Here is a 23,969-nt window from a genome sequence, read left to right on the forward strand (position 1 = left end):
AAATAAAATACAGAAAAAGAATTCACATATTCCTGTAGGTTTTTCACTTTATCTCTCCATTTCACACATAAATCTTTCCAGCTTTTTCTAAGAGCATTCTGCTCATCACTTTTTATAACACAGTAATATTCCATTATAATCATATACCATAGCTTGTTCAGCCATTCCTCAATTGATAGGCTTCTCCTCAATGTCCTATTATTTGCCATTACCACAAAAAGAGCTGCTACAAATATTTTGTATAAATAGGTCTCCTACCTTCCACCACCACACCAAAAAAAAATCTCTTTAGGATATAGACCTGAGAATAGTGTAGCTGCATCAAAGGGTATGCACAGTTTAATAGGCCTTTGGCCATCGGTCCCAACTGCAATCCAGAATGGTTGGATTAGTTCACAACTCCACCAACATTAGTTGCATTAATTGTAGACAATTTTGTCAAGGAGCAAGGGATGAAAAAGTGAAGAGAAACAAAGGGTGAAAGCTTGAAGGGATGGCTAGTATTTAGTAAAAAAAAATTTTTTTTAAGTATGGGAAAGACAAGCATATTTAAAGGTAATAGGAAAGAGAGCAATTGATATGAAGAGATTGAAGATTGGGTTGGGGTGATTGAGTGTGCAGAAGACAGGAAGGAATAAGATCAAGTACACATGTAGAGGAGTTGACCTTTGCAAGAAGGGCCACCTCTTTGGATAACCATGTCAATGAATAAACAGACATTTATTAAATGCCTACTTTGTGCCAGATACTGTGTTTGACTTGGGATACAGAGATAAAACTGAAACAGTCCCTACCTTCAGAGTGTCCATTTTATTGGACAATATACCATTAATATATGTATATATGCAAGCTTATATGTGAATATACAAATATATATGTGTACATATGTACATATACATATATACACATACACACATATTCAAAATAATAAAAGGTAAGGGGAAAGAAATTAATAATCTAGTAACTAAATGATCAAGAAAGATTTCCTATAGAAAGTTATTCTTGAGCTGAGCTTTGAAGGAAACTAGGACTTCCAATAGAAGGAAATGAGGAAGGACTGCATAGCATAATGACCAGTTTAATTAACAGAGATGGAAGATAGAGTGTCTTGAACAGTAAAAAGGTCCCTCATCTAGTATAGAGATGATTCTTATTTATACATGGGTTGGGCCAGATAACCTCTGAGTCCCTTCTAATTCTGATATTCTATGATTTTGTGAGATACTAATGAGAAATCTAAGTGGATGTGGCCCAAAGGTAGCTGAATATAAAGATTAGAAGCTTAGAGAAATATTTGAGGATGAAATACAAATTCTGGGAGTTGTCACTATAGAAAAATCTATTATAAGAGTTATTGAGGTTTGTAAGGGAGAGAGTATAGATGTGGACAGAAATAAGAGAGAGTACTAAGAATAGATCCTAGGGGAACATCCATGCTAAGGAGTGGATAAAATGATGATTAGCAAAAGGAAAAAGACCAGATACATTTAGAGTAGAAAAATGAGAATGAACAAAAGTGGTCAGAGATAGTGTTGCATAATGGATTGGGACTGGATTTGTAATTAAGATGACCTTTGCCTCTGACATTTGCTAACTGTGTGAACTTAGAAAATTTCCTTAATAGCTGTGCCTCAGTTTCTTTATCTGTAAAATAAATGACCTGAACTCAGTGGCCTTTGAGGTCTTTTACCTCTCTAAATCTCTGATTCTGTGTTTTTCTAAAGCTAAGTAAGGGAAGAGTATCCAGCAGAAGGTAGGCATTGGTCAACAATGCCAAAAATTGCAGAGAAGTCAAAGAGGGTGAAGACTCAGAAAATCCACTGAATTGGGCCATTATGACATTATTGGTATTCTTTGATAGAGTGGCTTTAGTAGAGTTCTGTGGGAAGAGGAGGTAATCTAACCTGTAAGATTGAAGTAAGTGAAAGTGATATCAAATAGCAAAGAAATGGAGGCATTATAGCCAGCCAAGACCAGGATGTAGTTAGAGTTGGTGAAAGTCATTGGCTTAGCTCCATTTCCCACCCAGGGGCTGAGGGGTTTGGAGATTTCTCCCCCGGGAGCCTGCTTCCCTGGAGTCCACTGCTTATTCTATCCAGGGTCATTACACTCATGACTGAGTCCCTCCACTATTACTTAGTACAAACCTACTACTGCTTATGGAGGCATCTCAGCTTCTGATTCACATAGGAAATTAATATGGAAAATAATAGGAAAGCCCAGACACAAGACTTCTTGCTTCCAGTACCCCTCTTAGGTCCAGAGGCTGAGGTACCTCACTTGAACTGTTACAACAGTCCCCTATTTATTCACTGCTACTTCCAGTCCCTTCTCTTTTTAATTCATCTTCAACATTGCTGCCAAAATAATTTTTTTCAATCTGGTCCCCATGACCTCATCCAGGAAGGAAGACCTCTGCCACTAAGCCTGACAAGTAGAAAATCTTCTAATTATATATCACCTCTAGCCATTTTTGACTAAGTGAAGGAGGTGAGACTGAATATGAGTGCAACCTGATCCCCAGGGAACTGATCACCAGATATTTGGAGACTTGGGTGACTGATCTAATCTCCCTTCTTCTTTGATACTTGAAAATACACTCATTCAGGTGTTTTTTTTTTTTTTTTTTTTTTTTTTTTTTTTGGTGTTGTTCTTGGTGGAACCTATGAATCTCTTCTCAGAACAATATTTTAGAAGGCATTTAATGAAATACATAGGATCATAAAAAACCAATTATATTCTAATTCAGTTATAAAATATTAAAATAAACCCAAATTCCCTGAACCCAGATTAAGAATTTCTGAACTAATTGATGCTGTTCTATATCATCACAGGACCACTGTAGTTGGTGGCTTTACTTAAATGGTTGGAACTTTTCTCTTTCTTAAATCCTGTGGATCAGTGGTACTGGCAGCTTAGGGAGAAACTCTGTCTAGTGATACCCTTCCTATTCCCTCTGCCCCAACCATAACCCTCCTGAGTCTCCATCTTACTCCTCATGAATTATAGGGAAGGTTCATTATCTGTTTATCTCATCTCATCCAAGACTTCTGTAGAAATCCATCAGTTCCTTTTTTTAAGAGATCATTAGTGGAATCATAGTCTTCTTTTATTCTCTAATCCTTGTCCTCATATTCAGAGACTTAAATATTATATTACTATCAAATTACTATCAAATATCTTGGCTTTTCAGTTCATCATTCTACCCTACCCCTAACCCAAACATCATTCAAACTCTGCCATACATAGGAATGTCAGTCTTGATCATGTCACCTATATTTAGAGTGGATAGAGTAATTCTACCCACATTAAGAACTCTAAGATTGTTCTCTTAGATCTTTTTCTTCCCTTTCTCTTTTTGCCAATCCTCCAAAAGCTATTTGACACATTGTCTCCAACCTTCTTGCTCTTCCATTCCATCACCTCTGCTGTGGTCAAATTTTTTTTTTCCTTTCAGTCTTGAGCTTATTTTTAATCTGTCCAGCTGTGTGTTGTACTGTTGTTCTCCTGTTACTTATATCTTACCAAATCTCAGTCTTGGGTTACCCTAACCATCTACCTTTTTCTTGCCCATTTGAACAATGTGGAATGCTAATAAAAAAGTCACATAATCATTCTAATAACAGATACCATTTATATATCATTTTATAGTTTTAATGGGCCTTTACAAATATTATCCTTTTTCCCCCCTTTTAGAACAACTCTGGGAGAGAGGTGCTATTATTATCTCTACTTTTATCAAATAAGAATCTGAGGTAGATAGAATATACCATAGTGAGAAATAGATAGCCATTGTTGGAAGGCTGGTCCAGGCACTCTCTTTAAATGGAGGTTCTCAGAAGAATCCCCCAATCAGAGGAGGAGTTGTAGGAGACAAAGAATATTTCTGATGTATGAATTCCAGGGTTAAAATGATCTCCCTGGAGAAAGAGTTTTTTAAGGGCATAATGGGGGAGTCAGGATTTTAGTCTTGTGAGAAATAATTAGGAACCCCATTTCTACTCCTCAGATATACCCATGAAAGGTAGCTGATTTAGTTATATTAAAAAAATTTATTGCTGTAATCTTCAATATTCAGGTCTTATCTCTATTTTGAACTTATTATTATATATAAGATGTTGCTACAAACCTAATTTTTGCTAAATTGCTTTTCATTTCCTCCCATACTTTCTATTAGACAGTTCTTGCTCAAATATTTTCTCTTTTTAAATTACTGAACACTAGCTTATTGATTTCAAAAATTTCTGATTCGTCCTTATCTAGCCCATTCTATTGATCTCCTTTCCTATTTTTAATCAATATCAAATAATTTTGATGTTACTACTTTATAATTATCAATGATGTCTTAATTGTCAAATCCAATGGACTTTTCTCAATCCTCATTCACGGTGACCTTTCAGCTTGTGACATTGATTTCTCTCTCCTCCTTGAAACTCTATTCTCTCTAGGTTTTTGGAACACTGCCCTTCCCTGTTCTCTTCCTTTCTGACTGCTCGCTTTATGAACTCTACATTCTAAACAAAATGGCCTATTTTCTGTTCGCTAAACTGTTCTATTTGTTTTTGTTGCCTTTATTCAGAGTATCCTGGAATAAACTCCCTCCTTGATTTCACCTTGAATTCTTAGTTCTTTCATAGTTCAACTCAAGGGCCACTTGCTACAGGAAACCTTTTCTGATTTCTCTAGTTGTTAGTTTTCCCTTTCCCCTCAAATTATTTTATAATTACTTATCAGTTTAAATATCATAAGCCCTACCTTCCTCCCTCCCCGCAAGAATGTAAGCTTCTTGAGGATAGGGCTGTTTCTTTTCTTTGCATATTCTGAATAGAACAATGTCTGCCTTGTGCATAATAGGTGTTTAAAAATGATTGCTGAATTAAATTGATCAAAAAATTTAGAAGAGGAAGTGATGAGAGAGTTAGGATAGTGTATTGGATAGAAAAGTCAAAGAGAGGAGGAATTCGGGAAATTTGATCATAATTATATGCAGAAGAAAAGGTTAGAGGACTTGCTTGAGAGCAAGAAGATAACTATCTTTGAAAAGTCCTGGGGGCAAGGGGAGGGGAGGGGAATGGAATGAAGAAGGGTTCAGGTAGAAGAATTAAGCATTTGCATCATTTAATTCCTGGATGAGAAAATTCCCTCTACCAATGAACTTGGTGTCTGCTCTAATTTGTGGTCCTAGAGTGGAATAAGTTAGGGTCATGTAGACAGCATGTGCTAGAGTCAAAACTTAAACTGAGACCTTCCTGGCTTTGAAGCTGACTATATACTATGCCAAATGCCTCTCAATTGAAAACATTTTCAGAGTATATATAGAAAGGATTGTGTTTAGGAGATCAATAACAACTAGATTCATTAGGAAAGGTTTCCTATTGGAGGTAGCACAACACTTCTGCTTTGAAGGAAGTTATTCCCTTGCTTAAAATCTTTAATAGCTCTTCATTTCCTATGTCCTTAAAGGCTAAATTCTCCAAGTTGACATTCAAGGTCTTCCAACATCTGGCTCTACTTAAATTATTCAACTTTATCTCTAATTCTTAACACACACATTTTCCTCTAACCAGGTGGTAAGGCTGGACCACTCCTTTATAGCTTTAGGCGAAATACTTAAATTTTTGTCTCATCTGTTTCATCATTTGTAAAATGGGGATAAGTACTTACTCAACCTGTCTCAGGACTACTGTGAGAAAAAGTGAAGTCATACATGTAAAGGTGGAATGAGAGAGCATTATAAAAATATCAGTTGAATTTCATAAGATGGTTCTTTTAAAAATGATAATAGATACCCCAAGCCCCCAATTTAAGGGCTTGTTAATATATTAATTTATATATGCTCTTTTATTCATTGACCCTCATGATATAATGGAAAGAATGTGGAACTGTACCTCTGAACTTAGAGTCAAAAGATCTCTGCTGATTTTTACTTCAAAAATCACTCAATTTCTCAAGGCCTCATTTTTTTTACATTTTAAAAATAAGGAAGTTGGACTAGATGATTTTAAAGGTCTCTTTCAGCTGGAGAACTGTGATTCTATGCTTCCCACATCATTGTCTAATACAGTGCTATGTGCAAAATGAATACTCAGTTGACAGTTCTATCTTATGGATTGAACAATACCACATATATATTTTGTGTTGTTTGTTGTAAGTGCATAATTTAATAAGAATCATAGCTAGATAGGGAATAGAATATATTTGAACCTTAGTGTTCGATGAGTTGGTTTTGGTGCTGAAATCTAGGCTTTCTCTCATGAATGCAATCTTTGAGTGTGTATGTATATGTGTATGTGTGTATGAAATGGAGCTGAAGAGAGAATTAGCAAATTTAGGTGATTCTATGACATGCCCAGAACAATGTTTGCCAGGAACCTTCCTAGCTTACTAGAGTGATCCAGAGCCTGCTGCTTGCAGCCTTTCTCTTTGGAGAATCTATCAGAAGACATTTGTAATAACTATGATTTCCTTAAAATGGAGGAAAGAAGCAAATTTTCCAATTACAGACTTGGTGATTGCTCCAGCTTGTTTAATTAATGGAGTGTGCATCTGTTTGTGGAACCATTTTTAAATGCATTTTTTTTTTTCCTGGAGTTCCTTAATTAGTTACAAAAAGCTGCAGGTGTACTGGCAGAGACGATTAGTGGAGCTGGGATGTCTTCCAGAAGAGAGAATCTTTTTTAATGTAAATATTTAGCAGTATGATGATGAGTTTTATTTTAAAGTTCCCTACACTATTTGGTCTATGTGCAATGGTGTTGTAAAATATATTCTGGCTCTGCTTGGGTTGTTGACAAAATAAATTGAAATGGAAGAGGCCAATTTCCATGATGACAGATACTTATATATGGTTAGATTATTACCAGAATGACAAGTTATTCTCACTTTGTCACTGTAATACAGCTGTCTAGTCTTTTAGGCAAAGCATTTCCAAATAGAGTTGCAATGTTGCATACAAATTCTGTGGATTGCACCGCAACATTACACACGTTTGAAATGGGTGTCACTTTATGAGAGCTTCAGTAATACTGCCAAATGAAGAAAATTGCCTTGCCAGTGTTACACGGGTGGCAGGTTAACACTCTTGTATGTATTACTCCCTCCCCTCACAGCCCCATCATTTATGAGAAGTGATAGCTCTTGCTTATTTCTGCAGTAATTACCATCACTGGATTTGAGAGATGATGTTGTCATTCAAAAGGTGTTCAAGGCTGAACTGATAGAAACTAGGATGTGCTGAGCGTGTGTTAGAAGATGGGAATGGTGGCTTCAGGGAATGAATGTGTGTGCTCACCTACCGGACAGACTCTCTCCTGGGAAGGTCTGGATGTGGGAGAGCTGGGTTCTAGGCAGCTGGACATTAGCTTTGTGATTTCAGACAAATCACATCTATACTGTGGGGGGAAATGCGTAGCTGCTTTATATACCTCGCAGAGTGGTTGTTCAAAGGAAATTAATGGCTGGGGTGGCAAGTTTGACTAGATGACCTCCAAGTTCACTTCTAGCACTAAGTCTGGGATTTTAAATGAGATAATGGATGTAAAATGCTTTGAAAAGTTAGGTGCTCCACACAACTATAAGCTATTATGTATTGAAGTAAATTTGTTGAGATGAGCAATATGCTAAGAGGTGGACTTTTAAAAAATCTGAGTTGTAGGATTACTGTGGGATATATATTTAACTAGCTATTTATAATAAATGGAGGGGAGCTATTACAATGCATAATTCAAAACAACAGATAAGTCATAAATCATATATATATGTGTATATATTTATATATATGTATGTATGTATATATATATTTTTATATATATAAAGGGTTTGGGCAACTTTCTGTAACTAAGTCTTTAAGAGTTATAGGAATAGGGGGACATTGTGGTTGAGTGACTTGGCCATGTTTACATAGTGTATGTAAGAGTGAGGACTTAAAACCATATCTTTCTGATACTTGGACAAGCTCTCTAACAATTATGCTACACTATTTCTCATATTTGTTTAGAAAATATTCATTTTTTTCCTGCAGTAGATATGTATTTCTGATGAGGTTCTATTAGTGTTAACAACTCATTATAAATGTGTGATATAGGAATTTAACTAACCCCTTATTCAGACAATAAGTATTTATCAAGCACCTACTATATACTGTAGAGTTATATAATGATGTGGAAGACACCCTCAGATTCCCTTTCTATGAAATGGAAATAATATCCTTGCCCAGCTTTCTCATAAAATTGTTATTAGGATCAGATCCTTTTGAAAATTCATTTAAAAAAAAAGTGCTTCAGTTCTATGTAAAAGGACATTTTTCATTCTTTTTATTATTGTAATAATCATGAATTTTTTTCCTTAAAAATATGAAATTATTATTTGTAATGGGCCAGAACTCTGGAGAAATATACTTGAGGCAAGGATTCTAACAACAAGGTGTTAACTCAGTGGAACTGATAAGACAATGGTTATCTAGTTTAGCATGGTGATTAATAGTTCTCCTCTAGTTCAGGATGATTGATTTAATCTTACAACAAATAATGGTTCCCTAGTAATATAATGATTGGCTTATACTCAATATGATGAATTAATTTAATTATAATAGAATATATAAACTGGGGACAAACTCAGCCACAGAGGAGAAGACTTGACCAGCTTCATGGTGGCTCTCCTGCCTTCATTACTTCTTCACTAAGACCAAGAACTAAGGCTGGCCCTGAGATCCTCCAGAGAGCTAGTCTGGACACTATATTTTAATCCACCCCTGTGTGGGGGCTCTAGAAAGCAACAGTACATTTTGTCACCCCAACTTGTGGGCCCTAGAAAGCAGGACATTACAATGAATGTGCAGACTGCTGACTGGCTGGCTGACTGAGACTGCTGACGCAGACTGGGAGACTGAAGGAAACAATAAAGACTTTGGACTTTATCCCTCACTATTCTCGTGGTGATTATTCTGCTGAAACCAAGGCTGGTCCCGAGACCTCCAGAAAGCTAACCAGAACATTATAATTATTAGACATGATCTGATAGAGAACTGGAACTGGTGTTAGAAAGGCAACTATGAGCTGTTATTTATTGAAGTAAATTTGTCAAGATGAGCAATATGCTAAGAGATGAACTTTTTAAAAAAACCAGAGTTGTAGAATTACTGGAGGATATATGTTTAACTATATATTCCATGATAAATGGCAGGGAGCTATTATTATGCATAATTCAAAGCAATAGATAAGCCACAAATCCTTTATATTTGAGTTTTTTTTTTTAAAGGGTTTGGAAAGATACTTTCTAGTGTGTGATCCAGGCAAGTCACATCTTCTTCATGCTTCAGTTTTCTCAACTGTAAATTGAGGAAAATAATAGCATCTACCTCCCAGGATTATTGTTGGGATGAAATGAGATAATATTTATTTAGTACAGTGCTGGCATATAATAAACAATAAATGCTTATTTTCTTTTTCATTTTTTCCTTCCTTTCTTTTTTTTTTTTTTTTCTATTCTGAAGGAACTTATAATCTAATGGAAAATTTATAACACAAATGAAAAATAAAATAATAATTATGATAAATGTTAAATAATTGCTAGAGATAACAATAGCTAGGGCATATAGAAGATGGAGAGATTCTATAGGTTGGGAGTAGTTAAGGAAAAATTCAAGAACTCTGAGATTTAAAATTTTGTCTCTGAAAGTAGTTTTGACAAATATAGGGAGTCAGGTGAGGGAGTGAGTCTTTGTAGGGATAGTGAAAAGCTTTTTAGTCATAGCATTATACAATAGGAAAAGACCTTAAAGTTTGTAGTGCCTTCCATCTAGTAAGTCTTCAATAAATGCAGAATGAATGAATCAATGGATGATGCAAAATATTTTGGAGAGCTGCCCATTTTCTTATCAATGTTCTACCTTTTTTATAGTATTTGTGTGTGTGTGTGTGTGTGTGTGTGTGTGTGTTTTGTTTTGAGACTTCAGTGCTAATAATGGCTTTCATTTAGAGGCAGCTGGGAATAATGTTGAAAGATTGACCTTGGAGCTAGGAAGATTTGCATTAATTTTTTCCTTCTGGTTTATGAGCTCATCACTATACTATTCTGTGTCCCAGACAATGCCTTAAAAACTTTAAATTATGTTATAGGTTGTGATTGATAGGGTGGTGATAGGCATAATTGACTTAATTTAATGACAACAACTGTCCCTGACTGGAATCCCCATTTTCTTCCATGGTCCAGCTTTTCCTACATCTCAATTATATCTTCCCTAACTCAGAATTTAATTATTCATTGTTAAATGCTCTTCCTCTTTATTAACACAATCATATAAAGTAGCAAACTCAAAATAATCAAAACAATGTTTCAAATAGCAATAATATTATAACTTGGCATTGATTTCTTCCCTCCTACTCTTCCTCCTTTCTGGCCTGTGAAAAATGGCGGGGGAAGGGGGAAGAGGAAGGGATTGCGAAGATTTTTTTTTTTAAATTGGAAGATTCTTTAGCAAACCTTTCTGAACGAAAGGGGAAGAATAGGTGGGGTTAGAATTCTTTTTTTTTTTTTTTTTTTTTAATTAAAGCTTTTTATTTACAAACCATACGCATGGGTAATTTTTCAACTTTGAGCCTTGCAAATTTTGTTCTTCTGTTCCAAATTTTCCCCTTCTTCTCCCTACTCCCTTCCCTAGATGGCAGGTAGTCCAATATATGTTAAATATGGTAAAATATATGTTAAATTCAAAACATGTATACATATTTATAGTTATCTTGCTGCACAAGAAAAATCGGATTAAAAAGGAAAAGAAAACCCAAGAAAGAAAACAAAATGCAAGCGAACAACAACAGAGAGAGTAAGAATGCTATGCTATGAGTGAGAACTGAATACTCAGTCCCCCCCCCCCCCCCCCCACCTCCCGTCCTCTCTCTGGGTGTAGATGGCTCTCATCATTACTGAACAATTGGAACTTGTTTGAATCGTCTCATTGTTGAAAAGAGCCACGTCCATCAGAATTGATCATCGTGTAATCTTGTTGTTGCTGTGTATGATGATCTCCTGGTCCTGTTCATTCAGCATCAGTTCATGTAAGTCTCTCCAAGCTTCTCTGACATCATCCTGCTGGTCATTTCTTACAGAACAATAATATTTCATAATATTCATATACCATAACTTATTCAACCATTCTCCAACTGAGGGGCATCCACTCAGTTTCCAGTCTCTTGCCACTACAAAGAAGGCTGCTGCAATTTTCTCACACCACATGTGAGGCCCTTTCTCTAGGGTTGGAATTCTTGATTTTGCCAATGGCAAATATATTTTACCTCATTTCTGACCATAACTTTCACCTCTTCCAGCTCTCTCTGGACTATCCTTGGTTCTGTTGGCACTTCTGTCAGACAGCTGTCTGAAAGATTATTCAAAGAAATCTCAGTTCATCCTTTGCATCTTCCCCTCTCTGGTCACTGTGGATACCACACCCCCATCTTATATTCCCTGCTACAGAGCAGGGAAAGTCTGGAGAGGCAACAGCAACATTTCTCTCTACCTATTTCAGTTTGTAAAAAAAATCTAGGCAGAAGTTTCTCAAAAGGCCAAAGAAAATGGAAAACTGAGAACATTGGGAAATCTATGACAGCACACATCTTTCAGCTTACCTAGACTCTGATCTGTTGCCCTGTTCCTTGTCCATTAGGATTACAGATGAGTTGCTGATCTGCATTGGTAAAAATAGTTTCCATATTGGGAATTTCTTAATTTTCCAGTTTTCTTATACTTTACATTCCATTTGTGGTCTGCAATTTAATGATACCGGCCTCCTTGTTACTCCATCTCACATTTCTCAGAATTTTCAGTGACTGTTTCCCCATTCCTAGAATGCCCTCCTTCTTTATCTTTGCTTCCTGGTTTCCTTCAAGTCCCAGGTAAAATTCCATCTTTTACAGGAATCCTTTCCTGATTCTTCCTTAATTTAAATGATTTCCTTCTGTTGATCTCCATTTATAATGTCTATATCTTGTTTGTAAACAAGGATTGTCATATTCTTTCTCCATTAGATAGCGAGCTCCTGGGGAACAAAGATTATCACACTTCTTTTTATCTCCAATCCCTATCACAGTGCTGGAACATAGTAGGTGTTCAATAAATGTTATTTACTGAATGATAAAATTCTGAATAACGAAAGTCTTTAATCTTCCTTTTTAATAATGAGATATATTTGGATTCACTTCAGGCAGCAGTTATATTACTATTAGTGAGAATTTGAGGTGTTTATAGAAATCTCATCAGGGGAACAAGGGGGAAAAATATTCCTAAATCTTTGAAACAAGAAGATTTTCTATAATTTCTATTAGTATGAGTAGAATTCAGCTACTTTTATTGGATCTAAGTATTTTGAAGCTAGGGATTATTATTATTATTATTTTTTGTCATTTATTCCCAGTGCTTAGCATAATGAGAGTTGCTATATAATAAATGTTGAATTAAATTTCTAAATTGATACAGTTGAATATCTTCAAATATTTTTGGAAGTTTTCATTTAAAAAATCAGAATATATTTCATAATTTGATTTCAAGAAATAGATTACTAAATATTTTGTAACTATCTTGCTTCCCAATCTTTGGACACTTGCCTTCTGAACAAAATCTAAAAAAACTGTCATTCAACTAAATGATTTCTTCTTGAGCATACTTATAGTATGAATAGCTTGCATTGCCATTAATTGTCTTCTTCCTAAATATTTATAGTATAAAGAACTTTTCTATTATAAAAGAAGATAAGGACGGTCCCTAAACAATCCCTTTTATTGATATTTCATCATTCTAAGTTTATTCTCTCATAGTTTTCATTTGCTTTCTTATTGCCCTTCTTTAAATTTTCTGATTTGTGCTAAGCACATACAAAAAAGAAATCTTCATGTTTTAAATCTTAATATGTCCCAAATGACTAACATTGGTCTTATCCAATTTCATTAACTAGAGTTTTTTTTTTTTTCCTGGGTCAGCATGAAGGTTTGAAAACAAAATTGATGTTATTAAATCATCCTGTAAGGATTTAGATACAGCTAGGTGAGCTTAATTCATGCATATGTTTTATTTAACCTCAACAAAGCAATAGTACTCATATAAATAATACAATTAAAGAGTGGGGGTACAGTTGCTTGCAGAGGTTCAGTATCCTGAGACCAATTCTTATTATGTTGGTAGTGTAGTAACAGTCTCATGGCATGCATCCTCTTCCTTCTAATTCTACACACCCCATTAAGTTTTGTCTTAGCCTGAAGGTGCCTAGGTGACAAAGTGAGGCAAGGATGAGATGATATGAACGGGTGTCACAATAGGTGATGTGGGAATTGTAGCTGCTGTGCCCACCAACTGTGATGGGATGTTGATGAAATAAGCATTCTTTGTTGGCTTCTCTCTCTATTCAGGAAGCTTGGAAAGAGATTAACTATTAGTTTTCTGAAAAGGTTTAAAGAAATTTAATGAAAGGGTTTATTTTAGATGAGAGATGTTACTTATGGTGGAGTGGGAATATTGTATATACCTTACTATGAGAAGGTTTCAATCTTCTACTTAATTCTTTGTATAATTAAAAAACCATAATATTTATATAGCATTATATCTATCTATCTATCTATCTATCTATCTATCTATCTATCTATCTATATATCCATTTGATTCTCACAAGAACCCAGTTAAATAGGTAGAGCAAGAATTATTTCTTTTTTTTTTTTTTTTTTTTTTTGAGGGGAAAAAAGATGTCCAAGGTTAAAGAACTAGCAAGTGATAGAGGACAATAATTCAAACTTAACATACGTATGATTTACTAAATAAGTTGAAAGTATGACAACTTTTATTTCAGCACTATAATGTGATGTGACAGCTAAAAAGCTAATATGATTTTAGGCTACATTTATGAAAGCATAGCATCCACAGAAAGGAGGCTGATACTCTGCCTCTGTCTAACCACATCTGGCATGTTGTGCTCAGATCTGGGTACTACCTTTTAGAAAGGCTATTGACAAACTGAAATATATCCAGGAGGGTAGTCAAGATGAAGAATGGATTAGACACCGTAATACACAAGGAACAACTGAAGGAAGTAGTGATGTTTAGCCTAGAGAAGAGAAAACTTGGTTGGTAGTAGTAGGGAAACATAATTACTATTTTAAAAAAATTATCATTGTCTTCTGAGATTATCATTGGCCTTCTAATCACTCACATTTGCAATGTCAAAATCATCTATAATTCTTCTTCTCCCTAAGACCTCAGATCCAATCGTTGTAAAATCCTGTTGATTTTTCCTGTATGATAGCTTTCATTTCCATCTCTACTACCTTAATCTCCTAAACAGTCCCTTTTTACCCCAGCTTTTTCCCTCTAGGAGGGGACATAACGGTCAAATTTATAGACCTAAAATATAGGTCTGACCATGTCACTCTTCTGCTTAAAAAAACAAAACAAAAAACTTCAGCAGTTCCCTATTACCTAAAGAATAAAATGTAGATGCCTCAGCCTCACAATATGAATTCCATTTCCTTTCCTAGTTTAATTTTATGCTACTCTCTTTTCCAAGGTTTAGGTACCAACCCAAGATCCTACTAGTTGTTCAAACTTGAGAGTCCATACTCTGTACTATCCTCTTCACATTTCAAATACTCCATCTGCATCTCTCCCTCTTATCATTCTTACCTTCCTTAAAGTTTCAGTGCAGAGGTCACTTCCTACATGAAACCTTTCCCAATATCTTTAGTTACTGATGCTTTTGTCCTTTTCAAATTTCAATTGTCTTTTTTTTTATTGTCCTTCTTCCATGTGAACATTCTTTTCCCCTGTGCCTTTTGCGACACTGATGCTCCTTAGTTCTCTGTTGTGTCCTGCTTTCTAGGGCCCTCAAGTTGGGGTGAAAAACATACCATGCTTTCTAGAGCCCCCATGCTGGGGTGGTTAAAACATATTGTCTTAGTGGAGGAGTGATGAGGAGAGACTCTTGAGGATGGTGGAAATAGGGAGTCCATTTATTCCGAGGTCTTCCCCACTTTTATACTCTCATACCTTTATATAACAAAAACAATATTAGGCCTGCACTAAATATATATTGTGCACATGGGACCACATGAACAACTTGCTATTGTACGTGTTTGCCACCTGGTATCACTCTTCCACCTAGTATCACTCTGCTTTAATTATAATATGTTGTCACCATCCCCTGACTTCTCAGGAAGAGTGAGAGCCCTTAGGGGAGATGGGGAGTCAAACCAGAAATTGTGAACAGATTCCCTGTGGGCTGAAAGGTCTTATACCTCACCCAGAGTGCCCCCCATTATCTGTGGCCCTCTACAGTTTTCCTTCTCTCTATCTGACCATTCCTTCTGGTTCTTTTCTTTTTTCTTTCCCCCTGGATCCTCCTTCTGTCTATTAAATGCAAATGTCCCCTAAGGCTCTGTCCTGGATTCTCATCTTCTTTTCCCACTATGGTGATCTCATCAACTTTCACGGGTTCAGTGATCATTTCCACGCAGATGATTCCCCAATTCAGCCATAATCTCTATTTTGAACTCTAGTTCCATATTACCAACCACCTAAGGAATCATCTATGTGTTCCCATAGCATCTCAAACTTATATCCAAAACTGAGCTCATTATATTCCCCCTTTGCCCAAAACCAATCTTCTTCTAAGCTTTTCCATTTTTATTGATCTTTCTAGTAACCCATGTTTATAGTTTTAGTCATCTTTGACAACTATATCTAAGTCAATTGCCAAATCTCATTCATTCTACTTATTCTCTCTCTGTCTCTATCTCTGTCTCTTCTTTCTCTCTCTATAGGCACATGCATGAGCCATCTACTTCAATAGACTGTAAGCTCCTTGAGGGCAGGATTATTATTATTATTATTATTTTATATGTTTAGTGGCCAGCATGCTATCTGGAACATAAGTAGATGCTTAAAAACATTTCTTAATTGATTAAGACTTTTTATCATCCACTTTTCCCAGTTATTAACATCTATTTCCTCTTGAATTAATGTTGTATTACTTTGTATATATTTATTTGTGTATATATTATATACCTCTTGAGGAATGTAAGTCTCTCCAGGGTTTGGATCATATTTGTTTTTTATATTTCCAAAATTTGGCTCAGTGTTTTAATGTGATTTTTGAATTGAAGTGACAGAGAGACGATTTTAACTTGATACACTATAAATTCCCTAATAATTTTGTTGTTCAAAAGCATAATGGATTGCCTTATGGAGTAGTGAATTCCCCATTTCTAAATGCCTTCTTCATTGAATTATTGGAGATGGTAGAGATTGGACTTAATACTTAAGTATAGATTATGTCCATACCTTTGGATCAGAAAACCCATTACTAGACATATACCACAAGGAGGTCAAAGATAAATGTCCATATTCACCATATTCAGCAATAACTATTGCCACTCTTTCTATTAGCAAGAACTGAAAGTAATGTAGAGGCTTATAAAATGGAGGAATGGCTAAAGAAACTGTGATATATGAATATAATGGAATATTACAATATTGTAAGCAACAGTGTCTATGAAGAATAGGGACACTAACTTTGTGACCCTGGCTAAGTCACTTAATCTTGGCAGGAAAAGAAGGAGGAGGAAGAAGAGGAAGAGAAGGAAAAGGAAGAAGAGGAAGAGCAGGAGGATAGATTGAAATTGAATGTAGCAAAATTATAGTGATCAGAAAAAACTATGATAATGTACTAATCTTCATTCTTTGCAGAAATGGGAAACTATGGATATGAAACACTGCATATAATGTCAGAGTTGATTGACATTATTAGTTAATTTTGAATTTTTTCCCTTTCTTTTTTATTCCTTGTTATAAGAATGTCTTTCTGGGAGAGACAGACGGGAGGAATATTTTGGGAAATGAAGGTGTTATAAAAATGATATCAATAATTTGTTAAAAGTATGGCTTATGCTAGATAGTCTTTGAGCTACTTTTCACTGCTGAGATTTTATAAATTTGAAATGATGCAATAACTATATTTTCAGAGAGTTCTGTTATTTAGTGATCGCTTTTATTTTATATTGTACTATAGTCTACTTTTCCTTGTTTGAAGAATTTGCTTTGAGAGAATTCTAGGGCATGTTTTGAGAGAAGCCAAAATTTTAAGTAGATTATAGAAATATTTATATTTTATTTAAAATTTTGAGTGGTTATGAATGTAGAGAGAAATCTAGTGATATTTATAAGTAAAAGCAAGTTCAGTAGCCGATGAATTTATACATGTGCACACATATATACATACAAGTTCAAAAATCCTGCATGCTACTTTAAAATATATCCTTTAATCTAGTGTCTTTATGCTCTTTTTTTTTTTTTGTTTAATAACAGAAATTTTCTTCCCATTATTTTAACTAAAAGCCTCTCTTTTGACATAAACCAAAAAGACATTTACACATCTTATATGCTAGTTTTCTCTGCATTTCTCAAAGCAAAAGCAGTTCAATTAAATATCAGCTGAGGGCTCTTTTGAGGTAGAGACCTTTGGAAATTGCTCCAACCCTTTAACATTTAGAAAGGCATATTTATAGAAGCAGAATGTCTTTGTAGTATGTGCTTGCTTTTGTAAAGGAAAAAATTGCTTTCTCTTCTACGTTTCCCCACCCTAAGACCCTCCCACGAATGAATGGATTCCATCTCAACTTTGGCCATTAGACATAATGGAGAGTTAGTCCTGATGAAGTTTCTGAGAGGCTGGCATAGATGAATGATTCATATAGTTAACTGCAAATGAATGAGAGTCCAAGGCTTTGACTGGAATAATTAAAAGGCAACAAGACACCCAAGCCTTACTGACTAGTGCTGGATCATGAATACTCAAGGTCTAGAAAGAAAGTTTGTCTTTGCCATAGGAAAAAGTATTTAGCCCTGTATTTGAGGGAAAGCTCAATTTTAAATCAGAAACCTGGGTTCAAATTCTGTCTCTGTCACTTATTGCCCTTAATATCCTGGGAAAGGTAATTCCCTCCTCTGGGCTCAGTTTTCCCACCCATAAAAACAAAAGAGTTGGACTAGACCATCTCTAAGTTCCCTGCTAGGTCTAAATTTTATAGTATACTGAGTAATTTTAATGTAAACTGGTAATATAAAATAAACTGGTAAGAAAAACTACTACAAAATCCTATAAGTAATAATCATGCATAATTCATTTGAAAGTAAAATGTAAATGATCCAAGAATAATCTCACCTTTTCAGGAATATAATATGAATGTGGTTGTGAATGTAGAATAGATATTCAAGAATTATTTACACATAATTCCTCTATTATAAGTAATGGAGTTAAAAGTATTGTTTAACCTTGATGAACTACTATTGAAACAACTCCCTGTTTTGTACCCAGACTTGTGGTTTGGATCAGATTCAGTTCCGGGGAAACTTGGATCTGTTGAGAAGAGTTAGGTTCTTTTTTCTCACACTCCTTTTGCTCATTAAATCCCAACTCAATGCCCTAGGGATAAATTTGCTTATAGCTTAGTTCATTTCTAGGATCCTACTACTTCTCTCCCAAAAGGGAAGTCAAAATATATTCAGTGTATAATATGAATCAGTTTTAGTACTGGAAATTTATTCCTATTTATGGAAGAAATGTTCAACATAAATGACTCTCAGCATGCATTAACAGAATGACTTAAACAGATTTCAGTAACTTAATTGCTATTATAATCTTTTGGGAGGCTGATATTTAAACCTTAATAAAACATAAAGCAGTTTGCTGCATTGCTAATTAGGTGTTTCACATTTCACCTCAGCTCTGCACTGTCCATGGTCAGGTTTGGGACAGTTCTTTTGTTAAGGGTCCTTCTTTCCAAAAAATATTGGATCTCTTTCTTGGTGTCAGTCAGCTATGATCTAATGAGACATTCAGATATTTTGAATTCACAAAGTGGACTCAAAGTCTGTACTTGTCCATTTCAGGATAGATACTTATTCACTCAAGATTAGGAAATAACAAGAGAAAAAGGGGCAACTCAAATTAAGACTCAAATTTGTCTAGTAATATAATATATTATATTATGTATAATAATATAATAATAATTTGCCACAATGAAAGGAAGATTTCCAAACCATCTAATCCAGACAACCAATTGATGAGAATATATTAATCATTTACTGTGTGTAAGATGCTATAGGGAAATAGAAAGAAAAACAAAAAGAAAAAGGTCCCTGTTTCTAAGAATTTTATAGTCTTAAGAATGATTAAGTTTATACCAAATTACATAAACAATAAAAGCTACATTAAAGATGATGCTAATAGTAATATATAATATGCAAAACTGATAAGATACTATTACATTTTGAAAAGATGAATTCATTTTCTTGAAAACATATTAACAAAAGAAAAAAATAGGATTGACTTGAATTTGCAGTGAAAAAATATAAAAGTCAATACACTCAAATAATCATAAATAAGATATATCCAAGATCAAAGGAGAAATAAACAGAATTGAAAGGAAAAAAAATCTCTAAAACAACACAGCAAAAATATAATGAATTTAAAACACAAAGAGAATAAGATTGATCATCAATTAGCTAAATTAATTAGGAAGAGATAATTTACCAAAATATATATATAGAAGGGGAAATGTCAATGATAACAAAGAAAGATAATTATTAGTGAATGAAAAATAAATCAATGTGTATAACAAGCTATGAAATTTACAAATTTACAAATTTGAGCTTAAGCTCAAAGAATAGATATTGCAAATAAACCAGTAGCATAAAGAAAAAGCAAACAGGCCATTAACTTAAAACTATGAAAAAAAAACTTTTAAGAACATATTTTTTATTAAAGCCTTTTATTTTCAAAACATATGTATAGATAATTTTCAAAATTCACCCTTGCAAAACCTTGTATTCCAATTATTTCCCCTCCCTTCCCCTTACTCCCTCCTTTTGTTAACCAGTAATCCAATATATATTAAACATGTGCAATTCTTCTATACATATTTTCACAATTATTATGCTGCACAGGAAAAATCAGATCAAAAAGGAAAAATTGAGAAAGAAAACAAAATGCAAGCAAACAACAACAAAAAAAGTGAAAATACATTGTTGTAATCCACATTCAGTCCCCACAATCCTCTCTCTGGGTGCAGATGGCTCTCTTTATCACAAGACCATTGGAATTGGCTTGAATCACCTTGCTATTGAAAAGAACCATATCCGTCATATTTAATCATCGTATAATCTTGTTGTTGTTGTGCATAATGAACATATTTTTCAAAAGCAAATTCCTATGCAACTTTCATAGAATAAACAACCCCAATTTATATAAACCAAGAATAGCAAAAAATATTACTTTACCTAGTTCTATCTCTGTGACAAATATAGTTTTGAACCTCAAAGTAGTGAAACCAAGGCAAGAAAAAACTATAGATAAATACCATTAACAAATATCAGTTCAGAAAATTCAACAAAATACAATATATAAAAATTTTATTATAATTAAGTGGAATCCATATCAAGAATACAGGTATAGTTTTATCTTAAAATAATAATTAGCAAACTAATCTTAACAATAGAAACATATGATTATGCATAATCAATACAGAAAAAATCTTATGAACAAAAATAACAAAAGGAAGTTAGGAGTGATTCTCCAGTTATGGATTGCCTGTAAAGGTTTTAATAATATGCTTAGGGCAGTTTGGTCAAACTTCATAGAAGGATCCCTGCAGCTGCATATTAACAGTTTTGAAATGTGATATTAATCTGTTTTATTGTGTTTTTATTTATTTTGTTAAATATTTCCCAATTACTTTTTAAACTGGGTCATACAGTAAGTGAAAGTAGAGTGGGCTTACATGTGCTGACACCTAGAGTATTGTTTTCCCTTCATTTGTTTGTCTAGTGCTTAAAACAAAATAGATCTCAATAAATGTTTGTCAGATGGATGATTGAATCAATTAATGAGGTGCAAATATCTACAACGGTTTTAAAACAACAATTGTAAAAACCAAGGTTGAAAAATCTCAATTAGTATGGCGAGCTGAATGAATTTTGTAGTCACTTGTATCGAGTATGTGATACTTCTATTTCTGCTAAACAAATTACTACTATCTATGTTGTAAATTTAGGTTTGTCTCCTCTTTAGGAAAAAAAAGTGAAAGGTCTTAAAGAATGCCCCTTCATACTAATGGTTTTCAAGGACTGTGATGTCTTCTTAAAACAAACAAACAAAAAAGAAAGTATGTAAAGTATAAGAAGGGAAGGGTTTAAGAATATTATATAGAAGAGGATAGGAAGGAAAAGGACAACTGTATACTTGGAGCTAAAAACAAAGTTGAGGCTCTTTTATGAAGAGGAGGGAGCTATTTGCTCTAAGTAGACTGCAATTGCTTGTACTCCAAGAAATGGTAGTGTCGCCCTAAGATGAGAGAGAATTTAGGAAAGGTTAGAGAAAAAAAGCAAAGAGGTGATTGGTAATTTCCTCTTTAGATATAACAAGGTAGATGTTTGTTGATGACAATAGAGATGTCTAGTCTTCCTTGGACATGTATTTATAGAGTGGAAAACTTGCCCAGATTTATTATGAAATAATTACAACTCATTTTTAGAAAACATGGACACCAAATGCTGCCAAAAGGAACCTAATTTTTTTTTAAACCAAATATTATGATGTCTTAGAGGAGAAAGTAAAGATTTGTCTCTACAGATTATCTTTCTTATTGCTGCCTCAAAAAAGAATGCCTTTTTGAATATGGAAGTGAAAAATTCACTTGAGAAAGGAACTCCCAGCTAAGAAAGTAATGCCTGAGAACAAGAATTGGATTTTGGGACCAATGCTTAAAATACAGAATATCAAAATTTTGGTTAGAGAAGGAATCTTTCTAAGAAGCTGATAATTTGTTGCTGAATGTCTTGAAAATCTAATCAGGTTAAACTAAAAAGGATGAGAGAAGAGGAAAACAACATACCTATATCTATATATCTTCACTAAACTTGATTCTTACAACAACACTGTGAAGTAGGTGTTAATATTATCCCCATTTCACAGTTGAGAAAACTGAGATACAATGAGGTTAATTGATTACCCAGTGTCATGCAGGTAGTAAATGTTCAAAGCAGGATTCAAACTCAAGTCTTCTTGAATCTATATCCCATGTTCTATTCATTTTTGCCACTACTTGCCTTTTTAGATACTATAGAGATTAGCTCTAGTGATGGAAAAATAATAGATGTTGAGACACTCATCACAGGAGATAACTTACAAGAGGAGTATGTGATTAAAAAACCTCTCAAAAATCTTATTTAAATGCCTAATACTTGTCAATAAGGAAGATGAACAAGAGGTCCTAATAATGCAAGGAAACAAATTTGACTCCACAGATGTCACTGGAAATTTGTGAGATGAAACCTGGAATATGGCTCTAGATGGGAATACCTTATTCAATACCTTATTTAAAAGAAATGAAATAGTAAAAAATTACCCAGGCATGGATTCTGTCAATAAAAAGTTATAATTATGAAAAAAAGAAATGAAATATATAGAAAGGATGAGTATGACATTATATATTAAGAAGATACAATCAAATGAAGAAATCAGGGAATGATAGAGTATTTGAGTAAAGAACAATGGAGGGAGAAACAGAAGCATTTTTGTCATCAGAGTATACTATAGTCTACCTAGACAAAAAGAGGAAATAGATAGGGAATTTGATAAATAGACCTACAAGCCTGGCATAGAAACATGACAGTATAGTGATAGAGGACTTCAATTATCCAGACATCTTTTAGAGTTCTTTTGTTGCTAAAAACAGAGCAACTAATAACTTCTTGACTTGCCATGATGACAATTTCATTCTTCAAAGGGGAGAGGAACCATGAAGGAATGTCATATAGAAAATGATTCTCTCTAGTTGCTGCTAGAAATGATGGGAACTCAGGAGCAAATTCCCTTCTAGAATCGGTTATAGGGGAGAAGAAATCCAGGACAGGCTGATGTGCATCCTAGATTCAAGGAGAAGAGTTTTAAAATTGACTACATTTTAACAGGGGGACATCAGCCAGGAGGAATGGGAAACCTTTAAGAATGAAATTCTCAATGAAGGAAAAATCTGAAATGACTGATAAAGATGAAGAAAGAACTCAGTTTAAATTTTGAAAAGACGTGTATAAAACTTGGAAGGAAGGGCAGTTATCAAAGAACGAATATGAAGTAATCGTGAACAAACAGTGCCAGGAGTTCCAAAGCTAAGAATGGATTGAAGATAAGAAGGGATGCTAATGACAATAAAAAAAATTTCTCTTTTAAAGCCATGTCAGGAAAAAAGAGGAAATAAAAAGGATGACTGGTATTTGGAAGGAATGATGATAATTGAGAAAAGAAAGAAGTCAGAGCTTCTCCCTTTTTGCTTTGTCTCTTTTGTCAAGAAGAATCATCTTTAACTCTGCCCAAAGAATTATTAAACTGTGCATACCCTTTGATCCAGCAGTGTTTCTACTGAATCTATATCACAAAGAGATCTTAAAGGAGGGAAAGGGACCCAAATGTGCAAGAATGTTTGTAGTAGCCCTTTTTGTAGGGGCAAGAAACTAGAAAATGAATGGATGCCCATATGTTGGAGAATGGCTAAATAAGTTATGGTATACGAGAATATTATTGTTCTATAAGAAACAATCAGCAAGAGGATTCAAAGAGGATTCAAACCTAATTGAACTGATGCTAAGTGAGATGAGCAGAACCAGAAGATCATTGTACATGGCAACAAGAACTATTATTCAATGATCAATTTTGATGTACATGGCTCTCTTAAATAATGAGATGATTCAGTCCAGTTCCAATGGCCTTGTGATCAAAAGAGCCATCTTATACCCAGAGAGAGGACTGTGGGAACTGAATGTAGTTCACAGCATAACATACTCTTTTTTTGTTTTTGTTTTTTGCTTGCATTTTATTTTTCTTCATCATTCTCTTTTCTGGTTTGATTTGATTTTTCTTGTACAGCAAGGTAATTGTATAA

Source organism: Antechinus flavipes, chromosome 2 (assembly GCF_016432865.1).
Source record: "Antechinus flavipes isolate AdamAnt ecotype Samford, QLD, Australia chromosome 2, AdamAnt_v2, whole genome shotgun sequence".
Lineage (NCBI taxonomy): Eukaryota > Metazoa > Chordata > Mammalia > Dasyuromorphia > Dasyuridae > Antechinus > Antechinus flavipes.